At 37.1% G+C, this 12,143-nt stretch overlaps 1 protein-coding gene across 1 annotated transcript in view; it reads right to left on the bottom strand.

The window, feature by feature from the left end:
• The window catches only part of LOC109048307 (cohesin subunit SA-1), a 37,308-nt gene extending 28,416 nt beyond the window's left edge, over positions 1-8,892 (bottom strand). The window contains exon 1 of the mRNA XM_042773544.1: positions 8,616-8,892. The gene's annotated coding sequence lies outside the window, so the exon portion shown is untranslated. The remainder of the gene's footprint in view (positions 1-8,615) is intronic.
• Positions 8,893-12,143: the final 3,251 nt, after the last annotated feature.

Here is a 12,143-nt window from a genome sequence, read left to right as displayed (position 1 = left end):
GCTTCTGCCTTCAGAAGTCAAAATAAAATCAATTACTTTTTCATGCATGCTCCTGGTTATTTTTTAGAAAAGAGATTTTATCTTTGTAATCTTTGTAATCTAAAAATGAAGAATACAGTTGAATACCTGGTTCACTCAGAGTCATATCAAATTACAGAAGTAAAATGGTTTCATGCTGACTTTAAAAAACATTTTTTTTCACCAAAGAAAAAAAGCATCAGCAGGCACTTTGAAATGATCTAGTTATTACAGTGACGTTCAAACTGTGAAGGCATTAGCTGAACGACTCTACCTCCATTCGGTCAAGGGCAGAAACTCTATTAAGAGTAAATCAATGGAGGGTGATGGGAGACTGGTGAAGAGGCTGAACTGATTGCCTCTTAATGTGACACAGGGCAGAATAAGAGGGTGAAAAGACATGCTGGGATACAGAAACAGATGTCTCTGAGGAGAAATGTGGATTTCTATAAAGCCTTGTGATTATATTACGGCTTTTTCATTTTCCTCAACTGTGACGTAAAGTACAGATCAAAGACTCTCTTGTAATTTATTAGTCCACCATTACCAAACAAAATAAAGAAATGAAAACAATAATGGGTATTTCAAAAAACATGCTAAAACAGATTTGAAATGAGCTAGTGGCACATAAATTACGCTTATTTTCTTGACTACTAAAACTGCCATCTGTTCTGAAGAGGGAGGAAAAAAAGATAATGGCAGCATGTGATTTTGAGGTTATACATGTAAAAAGGTGCAGTTGCATAAAGTACTATTTTCATCCAAACTCATGATCCGATTGACTGGATAAGTGGACACGTTCTGCCTTACAGAAAAGGAGAATTACATTACATGACAAAACACATTAGTGAAACCAGATCTGTGTAAGTCAGCAGCTTGAGTTTTCTGTTGATTTGTTCACCAGTCTGTAATTCCATCTGCTCTCCTTGAATCTCACATATTTCAGGACCCTCAGTATTGTCCATGGGAAAGAGCCCGGAGTGTACAGAACGTGATGAAGTAAACGCCTTGGTCTGCACATAACCAGCCGAGTGCAGTGTTAACAAAAGGGCTTTGCTGAAACAAGCCATCATCACGAGCGCGAGATGTCTGCCACAAAGACACCACTCACCTGCGGGAGAGGAATGTCAGGTGAGGGGATGACGGCTGAGCAGAGAGGCATTTTTAAGAATCACAGTCTGAAGTGTACAGAAAGAAACGCCCGAAACAACAGGATGTGGGAATAAGATGAAAAATAGGAACAACAAGAGCTGAAATGATGCTACTGATGGTTGAACAGTTGGGTTTCTTTATGGTTGATAGATACTACAAAAGCAAAAGAGTAAAATAGCCTACTCAGAATCACTATTTTAGCATCATTCAAATAACATTAGTATGTTTATTTTTGTATTTTTATTTTCATTAGTAATTTTGTTGTGCGTTTTTGTTTTATTATTTTTATATATAATTTTTATTATTAGCATTCGTTTTTTTTTTTTTTTTACATGTCCATATAATTTTTATTTTAGTTTTAAATATTTTAGTACATAAATTTAAACTAAATGAAAATGAAACATGTTGCTTTGGCAATTAGCTGAAATCAAATACTAAATAAATAAATTTAAAAAATGTTAAAAAAAATTTTTTTAAGTTTTAGTGCATAATAACCTGTAAGTGTTCAATGCATCCGTCTATTACTAAGACATAACCAATCCAGACATATTAAAGTGAAAAAAAGTGAAAGTCGTGACATTAGCCAAGTTTGGTAACTCGAGAATTAGTGCTCTGCATTTACAAAGTTTTGCACAAAGTTTTATGGTTTGCAGCTTTGCGGAAAGGTACTACATTTGAACAATATAATAACATTTATTATTATTATTAAATTCATTATTAATCCAATATTGGATCTTTAGAGTGTGACATCATATCCTGTTACCCATATCTGGGATCTGAAGCAGGCTAATACTGAATTCTTAGTCTAGTGAGACCTCATGAATACTATCCACAGATATTACATCTGTCATGTTGGCACTGTTGTGTGATCTACGACATCAGCCGTTTTATTGTCCCGCACCATTTTCCATGACTTCACAGGATATAAAGTGTGCAATTCATAATCTTGATGGAAGCAGCAGGTCTAAGCTTTAGGGATATTGTTTATTCAGATATAGTACTCATTTGGCATGCTGACTGATACACATAAGGTGGAAAAGAAGGAATATTTGAATGCAATTGGTTCAGAGTGAAGTATGTTCTAGCAAAATATCTAGCACTGTTTGTTTGAAGAAGTCTTTTCAAGTCTAATGCATTGACATTCATACATTTTGAAGTGTTTTACAACACTATGTAACTATAAAAGCACACTGTCTGTAGCAGCCCCTCTGTGTAACAGCTAAATATCACAGGCACAATACAGCATTTATAGCATAAGGCTTTAACTGCACACTAATGAGATGAGGTGCTCCTAACAGCAGATGACTGACCCAGGGGACGTGAGAAGCCCTTAATCTTCAGGGATCTTTCTCCACTGATGGGAAGTCTACAGGATTAACCTTGAACGCTGGGCTCGCTATAATCTTCCATCATTACCGTCCACTAAACAATACAACAGCCCATGAGCAAAAGCACACAGGCAGTAAAACCTCTCAGTGTGTCCTATAGGTTCTCCTAAATCTGAATTGCTGACATAGTTTTTCATTGGACGCATGGACATTGACCTCAACAACAAAAGATATGGGAATACTGACGCACTAAAAATATCAGCAACCAAAAATGTTTGGATAAATAGCTTCTTTTTTTTTCAGGCAAAACCACTGACCGAAACGGTGACATTTAATTTCTTCCTCTCATTATGACTGTAAGACTGTGTCAGTATCTTTTTCCATGCACAAATCGTAGATAAGCTACAACAGATAAACTTTCCAGCAGAGCGGACACACTTCACCACCAAAAATTGTATTAGAGTAGCAATATGTCAAATCTGTTTGGCTGAAATATCAGGCAGCTTGCTGCTACTATGACTGGTTTGAAGGTGCAGTAAATGATTTCTGAGAAACGCTGTTGAAAGCGGATTGGACCGAGCACCAAAACACACTTCTAGCCAAACAGCAGTAAGGGGCGTGTCCACTCATGATGGTGGAGTTGGCGGAACTATCAAGAGCCCCTTTCACACTGCGATTCCGGCAAATACACGGGTAATGTGTCCCGGCATTTGTACCCGGGTCGCTAGATTTTGCACTTTCACACTGCCAGTGATTACCCGGAATATGTGCGTGCGTTCACACACAACCCGTAAAGGTCCCGTGAAGACACGTGACATCAGGGTGTGATGTGTAATGTACAAGTCGAAAACATTAGGCACGTTAACTTTCACTGAAGCGTCATCACTACAACACGGCATTAGTTCTGGCTTTTGTTCACACAGCACTCGTTCCGGGACTGAACCCGGCAATGTTACTAGGTCCCCGACCCGGGTTCAATCCCGGAATCAATCCCGGGACGTGTTTGCTTTCACACAGAAGTCGACCCGGCAATGTTCCGGCAATTTGCCGGGTCCGACGTGCAGTGTGAAAGGGGCTAAGATGGGGTGTGATCTTTTTGGCTAGGAACGTGTTCATTTTGTTGATTTCAAATCTCAACTGCGTTTCTCAGAAATCGCTTCCTGCAACTTTAATATATCACCCGAGAACAAGACAGTGAGTTCAGTTACCCAATAACACAAATGTAATTACCCCAAAAAAAAATTCGGCAAAAACTTTCATTTCAGTTTCGATAAAGATGTTATTTTGGTGCATCACTATATTGGAACAATTTGTAAATGCATCTGTGTATATATGCAAGTGTTTTTACGGTTTGCCTTTAAGTGAGCATTAGATGATGACAAAGGTGTAAAAAATTATTTTAGTCTAAAAATAGAGCAAATACATATGATTAAATTAAATATCCAGAGATAACGACAAATTTTGGAGAAAAAAACTATTTACCACCATTCAGAGCAAGTATGTGAGTAGACAAAACATAGTGTAGCAAGAGGTCACACTATACCAATCAGTCCAAAATCTAGACTTTTGCACAAAATACCAAAGTCCAATGTTTATGACAGAGAGATTGTAATATCAGTTCAACAATTTAAAAAAGAAGAAGAAGAAAAAAAAACACTATTAAATGTGGTCCAGAAATCAAAATAACATCATCACCAGGTCCTTGCTAATACCCATGCCTACAAAATCCTGTCACAACTCACAAAAATAAAGTACATTTAAAGCACACTGAACCTGATAAACAAAGGCAGACTGTTGACTCTAGTGTAAAATCCCTTTTCTAGGTGTGGTGTGTGAAAGCAGCTGCAGCTCTGAGGCATGACATTGTGCTGGCTTCCTGCTTTTATTCTGGAGGGTTTGTTCAGCAGAGACACCAAACACACATTAACTGTGAAAAAGAGAAGGTCCTGAAGACTGAGAAAGACATTTCTTATTCTCTAACACACACACACACACAGAGAGAGAGACCAGCAGCTGGTGCTGAATGTGAGAGAAACCACAGTAATAACTGATGAGACAGAGCCACTGGGAGCTTCACTAGAGGCTAGTAATGTTTCTCACCAGAATACAACACACTTGACCATTAAATCCTTTACAAACAGCAACCTAAACAACAACAAAAGCACTTTCATCCTCACAGCAGTGAGTCTGCGCCGGTCACATGCATCTGAATGGGACAGGCAGAGTGTTTTTGTGTTGGTGTCACTGCGGCAGCAGTCATGGCCGCCCCGCTGCAGGCGATCACAAAATGGAGACTGCAGGAGAGGGAGGAGAGACACAGCATGGAGCCGTCTTACTCTCAAAGCTGCTGCACTTTAACAAGCTTCAGTCACATTCTGTCAATGAACACAAAGGCCCCAATCACAAAGATAATCGCATATCTGTACTGTAAGACGTATTGGAGCAGTGTGCTGACAAACTGAAGCTGTCAGGTGAAATAACTGGTAAAATCTCTCAGATCTGGTACAGAACCACAGCAGACGGGAGGAGCACAGTTACTGCCAATACGCTGGTGCTTCTTTAGTTATAGCTGCTTTTATGACCCAGTGGTTGAACATTATTAAAACTAATATTCAACTTTTTCCTTTTTGTTATATGATGGTCTTATTAAACTATCATGGAAACTTTTTACCACGACTTTATCAAATTTTTTTTTTTTTTTTAATGTATAAATATCAATATTTAACCATGGTTCTGTACCAAACCTTTCTATCTAGATTATGAAAATCCTATAAAGATATACACTTAAAAGCCATTATAAAAAATATTATGTTACATGTATCTAATTAAAGAGTAAAATAAACATACAGGCTAGCTTTTCCACATTTCTTTATCAATTCGTACACAAATTATGACTTCCATCAGTTTGTTTTTTTCCAGCCATAATCAACGACTTTTCCCCAGTGAACTCATTTACTAAGGAGAGATGAAATATGAAATTTACAATGTCATTATCACCACAGTATGTTATTACAACACTGTAATGGCACTGCGACTGAAGTGACACTCGAGACAACAGTAGAATTCTCCAGTAATATTTCACGTGTGTCATTATAAATAAACTTAGAATGTGAAAAGTGTGCTTTAAAAGAGCTTCTTTTCTAAAAGTGCCCGTGGATGAATAGGCTATTTATTTTCATTTAATTCACTTTTTTAAAATTAAAACCGATAAATATTTCAACACTAGCACACTATATTATTGTCAAATCACCTCAGTTACATTTTCGGTTAACTCGCAAAATAATTTTTGCACCAGTTTTGTATAAAAATGTCATCTTTTGGCAGTCCAAAAACATGAATCAAAAAATTGAGGTTGATAAAGTTCAATAATGGAAGGTCATGTTGGGTGCAAAAACCAAAAAGTGTCAGAATAGAGCTGCAGATATTTGACTTGATATGAGTTTTGCGATGTCTGTTCAAAACACCTTGTTTTGCAGCTCAATCAACCAACTATTACTGAAACTGCCTCGTGCTGGAGAGATTGACACAAATTAAATCAAAGACGATAGCACTTCAATAGCAAAACAGCCTCTTTCGTTTATTAATATGACATTTGTATCATCAGACTGAACCTTTCAACTTGTTCACTCTTTTCATTAGACAGACTTTGGCCTCAGGTCTGAGAATGACTTTGATTTACTGCCAGCAAACAATCTCCTGCGCCGAACACAAAAGCCATTCAAAATAAACTCTATTTTAGGTAAAGCAAATTTGGTGTTTATCATTTTGCATGATAAAAATCCTAAACTAATACTAAAGGAAATCCTGCTGACATCAAACAGATCATTCTGAACAAACACGAGTAAAAGCACACATGCCTTCTCACTGACTGTTTGGGAGGAAGGTGTCATTATGACTGTGCTGTGAGGAGTAATGGTGAACAGATGGAGATGTGGACACGGAGTGGGTTTTGGCTGCTAAAGGACTCGGCGAGCCATAGTTAAACACCTCTAGACCAGACATTACAGCTCTTGTTCTCAGCAATGTGCCCTGAGACCAATGACTGAACATAAAGTACTCAACATCTTTCAGTTTCACGTAGCAGGATTTTTATCCTTTCAATCCATTAGGAAAAGAAGATGCAAAGTAGGAACTACATGGCTGACTTGCTCTAACGGTCTCTGTTACGTCAGGTATATATTTCACAAACTGAACTGAAGTCAGTTTTCTTCAGATGGTGTTTTAATGCCCACACTTTTAACCCCAGGATATGCTACGCTGGGTATGCCTGCACAAAAATGTTTACATCATTTTCACGTCACAGAAAAAGTCAGCTAGTGGTTTTCCTGACCGCTGCTCGTCTCAAAGTGCAACACGTCTCATGTGAGACACACTTCTGCAACATTACAGCAATATTACAATACTGACATTGAAGACTGAAGAGAAGCCAGCTAAAAGACTTTAGTTCAGCGATTACAGCATGAAATTTGTGTGATTTAATATATATTAAAAAAGTATGACGAACATAACAAGAATAACCAGAAATTAAGTCACAAGTAACTGACAAAAATCTGTCCAGGCCTGTCTAAATCTAAGAATACAAACACAAGATGTTGTTTTTGATGATCACAAGACAATGAGGTTTCAACGCTAAATCACTGTAAATAAATAAATAAAAAGAGTGCCTGTAGTTAAAGAAATAACCATTCAAAGTCTATTCATTTATTTCGCTTTTTTAAAATGAACACCGATAAACGTTTCAATAGTAGCATGCTATATTATTCAAATCACCTCAGTTGCATTTTCAGTTAAATTTGTGTTTGCAAGTCTCAAAAAAAAAAACTCAGCACTTTCAGAATAACACTTCCTGCACATTCACAATAACAGGATGTTTTGAATCATTGTCACAATAACAGGATGTTTTGAATCATTGCACTGCAATAAAAAAAAAAAAATAAAAATCATGCTGAACATGAATAGAAAACATTTTTCCATGAGTTTCCAATGGGTTTTTATCATTTTATTAATTACCGAGATTTTTCTGTTCATTTTTAAAACTATTAACTTCTATAACTTTTCAAAGTGTTAAGATGTTATTAATTTCCGTAATTTTGCAACTTTAAAGATTTTAAAGTATAAAAATATAGTATTTGTTAAGCATTATATCATATATAAAATATACAAACAAGCTATCATTTCTATATCTTCATTTTTAAATTTTAAATGCTTGTTATTGTTTCTTTTTCTTTTTTTTTTGCTCCTCTAAAATTGTCAAGTATTTCATCCAACATTTTTATTTTAGCTTTATTTCAGTTCATAAAAACTATTTTAATAGTTTCACAGGATTAAGTTGCCTTTCTAGTTTAACCCACGTTGATTTGCTGAAAACCTGAGACAAGCAGATAGATAGCACCAATAACAGAAGTGAAGTGTGGGCTGACTGTTAACTTTCAATACTAGTGTGATCTTCCTTCAGTCTGAGAAAGTACAGATGAAAACAAAGGTGAAATCTCAACCCCTCCTCCCTCACACACACACACCCTCACACACACACACACACACTGAAGTGTCTCACATATTCCTCTATTAAGGCGACAGTATTACACCTGTCTGGATCCTTCTTCTCTCCTCTCCATCTCTTACACTGGGATTAATCGTGTTATCATGACTAAAGCTCACTAGATTTCATTTTAAGCCTGTTGTTGACATGTTTGAAATATTTTCCTGGCAGTGACAGATTAAATAACGGCACCCTCATTATGTCATAAAAAAATAAAAGAAAAAAAACCTTGAGAAACGAACCAGCATCTACTCAAGCCTGCAGCAATCAGTGTTTGTCATAAACTGATCATTAGATAATGAGTGCAGCTCAAAATCTGCGACAAACCCGCTGCAGCTCTGCAGACACATATGAGTTCAGTAACACCACTACATTAAGAAAACGAGCCTTTCCTTCATAACAGAGCCGTCTGAGCTCACAGAGCCGCGGACGAGGCGCTAAAGCCCGGCTGCGGGAGTGTGGCTCTGGCCTGAGGAGAAGCCGCCCATCCCCCACCAGCCCCGCTGTCCTCCATCTTTAATCTCCAGACCCGCTACCCTTCACACACCACTAACAGCACAAAAACGCACACAGCTCACCTGGGATGCTCATGGCCGCAAAGGTCGGCGTTCCCGCTTTTCGGAATTCGATAAAAGTTTTGCTAAATATGGATTTATTAATTGAAAATTGGACCGGGAGAAGGAACCGCGCCTTTCAGAAGAGCAGCAATCCTAAACCGCCATCTGGTGGCATTTTCCTCAATCGAATGGCGCGTGTTGACATCGGAGCCCGAGCGCCCTCTGGCGGACACAGCCGAGAACAGCCGAAGCTCAGCGGGCGGCGGGGGGAGGAGGAGAGACCCTCGTAACCAGGACAAGCATATCTGCAGTTTAGGCGCTAAAATAGCACCAATTTGGTGCTGATGTGTTTCTTCTTTGGAATGACAATTTATTCGGGTTTATAGGCGTTTAAACTGTAGAATTATAAAACGTAATTGGTCAACATTATAAACTGAAAAGATATATTTATCATTGTGTGATTGATGTTTCAGGAGCTCTATAAATTGTAAACAGCTGCAATACTTTATCAGAATTGTGTCTGAATGTTGGCTAAATATATATAGGCTTAATAAAATAATTCTAATATGTATTATAATGATTTGTATCCCTTGTATCTCTCCATAAATTTGTTTTCACTAGCACAGCATATTGAATAATCTGTTGATTTTTATCAAGTATTATCATGTTTTACTTTCTTTTTATTTCTCCCTTTTTCTGATTACTTAAGCTGAATCTCGTTGACTGCCCTTATGCACACTTTTTCAATTGAAAACAACATATTAAAGCTCTCAGTCTTTAGTAATTGACTAATCTGTAGTGACCTTTGTGTAATTGCACCAGGGGTTTGGAGTGTAATGTGTGTGGGTGGTCTTCACACTGAGAAGGCCTAGAGCTGTTGTCTGGTCCACAATGGCCTCTCGTCTTGTAGGGCTGATGAATCATTCATAATTAAGAAAAAGGTCTGAATCACAATGAAAACAACCCATCAGGCCACCTCAGATGCTGTGGCAAACAAAAACATAAAAATGAGATTAAATGTAATTAGCTTCATCTGTCTTTCTGTTTGCCTACACAAAATTAAGACATCAAATATAGCATATAATGTGTGTGAAACAATGAAAACATTACCTTATGCTGACAGTCAATTATCCAAACCTCTTGTCGCATTTTCAGCATATTTTCATATATTTGATAATGCAATAAGCACAATACAAGTTCTAAATTATAAATATTTAATGTTTTATCAGATAGTTTGAATTTTTTGTACTTATCAAAAAAAGTGTATCAATCTCAAATAAAGACACATTAAATATATAAAAACAGATACAAATAAAGATAGATAGATAGATAGATAGATAGATAGATAGATAGACACATTAAGATATACAGATAGATAGATAGATAGATAGATAGATAGATAGATAGATAGATAGATAGGGGCGCTTTAAGATATCCAGAGGCCCCTAGGGTACATCATTTCGCTATAGCCCCCAACCTCCCAAGATTTTTATTTTTTGCTTCCTTACACTGTCAAAATTCTTCTTCTTCTTTTTTCTTATTGATATGCTAGTTAACATTTTAAACACTTTTCTTGTGAATGTAAGTGAATATGCACATTCACTCTTTGCTAGACGGTGGCGCTTGTGGAACAGCAGAATATAGCCTTTACATAAAATAAACTATACAAAAAGAAAATGCCATCAGAACTTTCCTTGGCGAAATGTGAGTTTACAGGTATGATTTAAACACCATAAATTACACAAAATATTCATTATTCTTCATCAGTAGAAAGAAACAAAAATGGGCATATATGTGAGCTATTTGGTGATTACTAACTGCATTTTTATTTTGAAACATGCCATGCTCGGGTTTGATTTATTCAATCATAGCTGGTTAAAGTATAATGATCACATTTAAGCAATAAGGTTACTGTTTTTCCATCCTCTGATTTAAAATTGAGACTGAAGCAGCACCTCTGAAGGAACACAAACTGAATTTAAAACCTTCAGCTGATACACAGATTATATCCACACATTTGTAAATTACTGAAGTCGCAATGTATGACTTTACAGAAGGTTGTCCGGTCCAGTTCCTTTCACACAGCAGTGTTGTGTTACTTTTTTAAGCTGCACGTTATAGAGCCTGCCCCATGTCCGGCAGCTTATCAGAATTACCAACCCGCTCTTTTTTTCCCCTTCTCCCAAAACAGCTTATACTACTTTTTCAGCTATTAAAATAGCTTAGTTTTGTATGTAATTAATGTAATTAAATTAATTTACAAAACCATTTGGAGCAGCATTTTTTTTTTAAATAGCCTATTGGTCTTTTTTTTTTTTTTTTTTTTTTTTTTACGACCAAGCGGCCAGCAGCAGACAGTGAGCCTATGTTTCATCAATTAAGCCTTCTCAAATCATCACGACTCGCCTAAAATAAAATCTATAGATATAAAACAGTTCAAGCATATGTTTAAAAGTTAAAACAAGATAAATGTGTGTTAGGCCTATATCTAGTGGAAGCTAAAGCGCGCTTTGCAGGACATGGAGGCTTCAGCGCCATCATTTGCATTTTTTCAGTGGATACGCCGTTATTTTTGCTCATAAAGGTAAGAGTAAAACAACATCCGGAACTCTAAAGGGTCTACTTTTATTTGTGTGCACTCACAATATCAACAAAACGTTGTGCTTTTATAAAATAAAGAAACCAAACGCTTTCCACTGTCTCAGGCTTGAACAGGAGTGCTTCACAAAAATGAACAAAAACTCAGCAAATACATGCCTCACAGACATGATAAACATATCTATAGAAAGTTTCAAATTACTATTTAACAAAATAATAATCATTATTATTATAATATATAATATATAATAATAATAATCCGTAAAGATGCACTTCTCTCTAAAGGCGTGTCTAATGAGGAGATGGCGAGTGACAGAGTCAGAAAACACTATTTATTAGTAAATAATTCAAATATCTCCTTACTGTTTCCCCCTGACACATTTATGGTCATAACTTTTGCCTATGCCTGCCTGGGAAGGTGCTAACATGCTGCTTAAGTGTGTATGGTTTCTCTCTCCTTCATGCCCCATCTCCCTGCCTCTCCCCTGCTCTGGCATTAAAAGGCAATATGTTTCACCTCGCCTGGCTGCCTGTGAGAGTAGCAGGTTCTCTCAGGAGCTGTTAAAGGCTGCAGCAGAATCACAAGCTTTGTGGGGACCGATCCTAATCTAAGAGATAAATCTCACAATGCAGACCTCACACTGCAGTGATATCCAACACCGGGCTAAAGCTGGGAACAACCAACCCACTCCGTTTGTCGATTTCCTGTTTCACACTATTTACACTGCATGATAAGGATTACATGGATACGAAACAATACTGGATATGATATGAGCTGCAGAACACATCATTTGTGAGACCAGGCCAGCTTATTATTCTCCTCACAAACACGGCAGATCAAAAAGAGCACTTTTTACCCATCTATACATACATATTCTTTGCATTTGTATTTCCTGTTCCCTCCCCCATCTGGATTTATAAATTAGTCCCAGTGTTGCTTCTGTACACTAG

This window comes from Cyprinus carpio, chromosome A2, assembly GCF_018340385.1.
Source record: "Cyprinus carpio isolate SPL01 chromosome A2, ASM1834038v1, whole genome shotgun sequence".
In the NCBI taxonomy this organism is placed as follows: domain Eukaryota; kingdom Metazoa; phylum Chordata; class Actinopteri; order Cypriniformes; family Cyprinidae; genus Cyprinus; species Cyprinus carpio.
The sequence above is the reverse complement of the archived record's forward strand: the minus strand, read 5'-3'. Positions and strand labels throughout refer to the sequence as shown.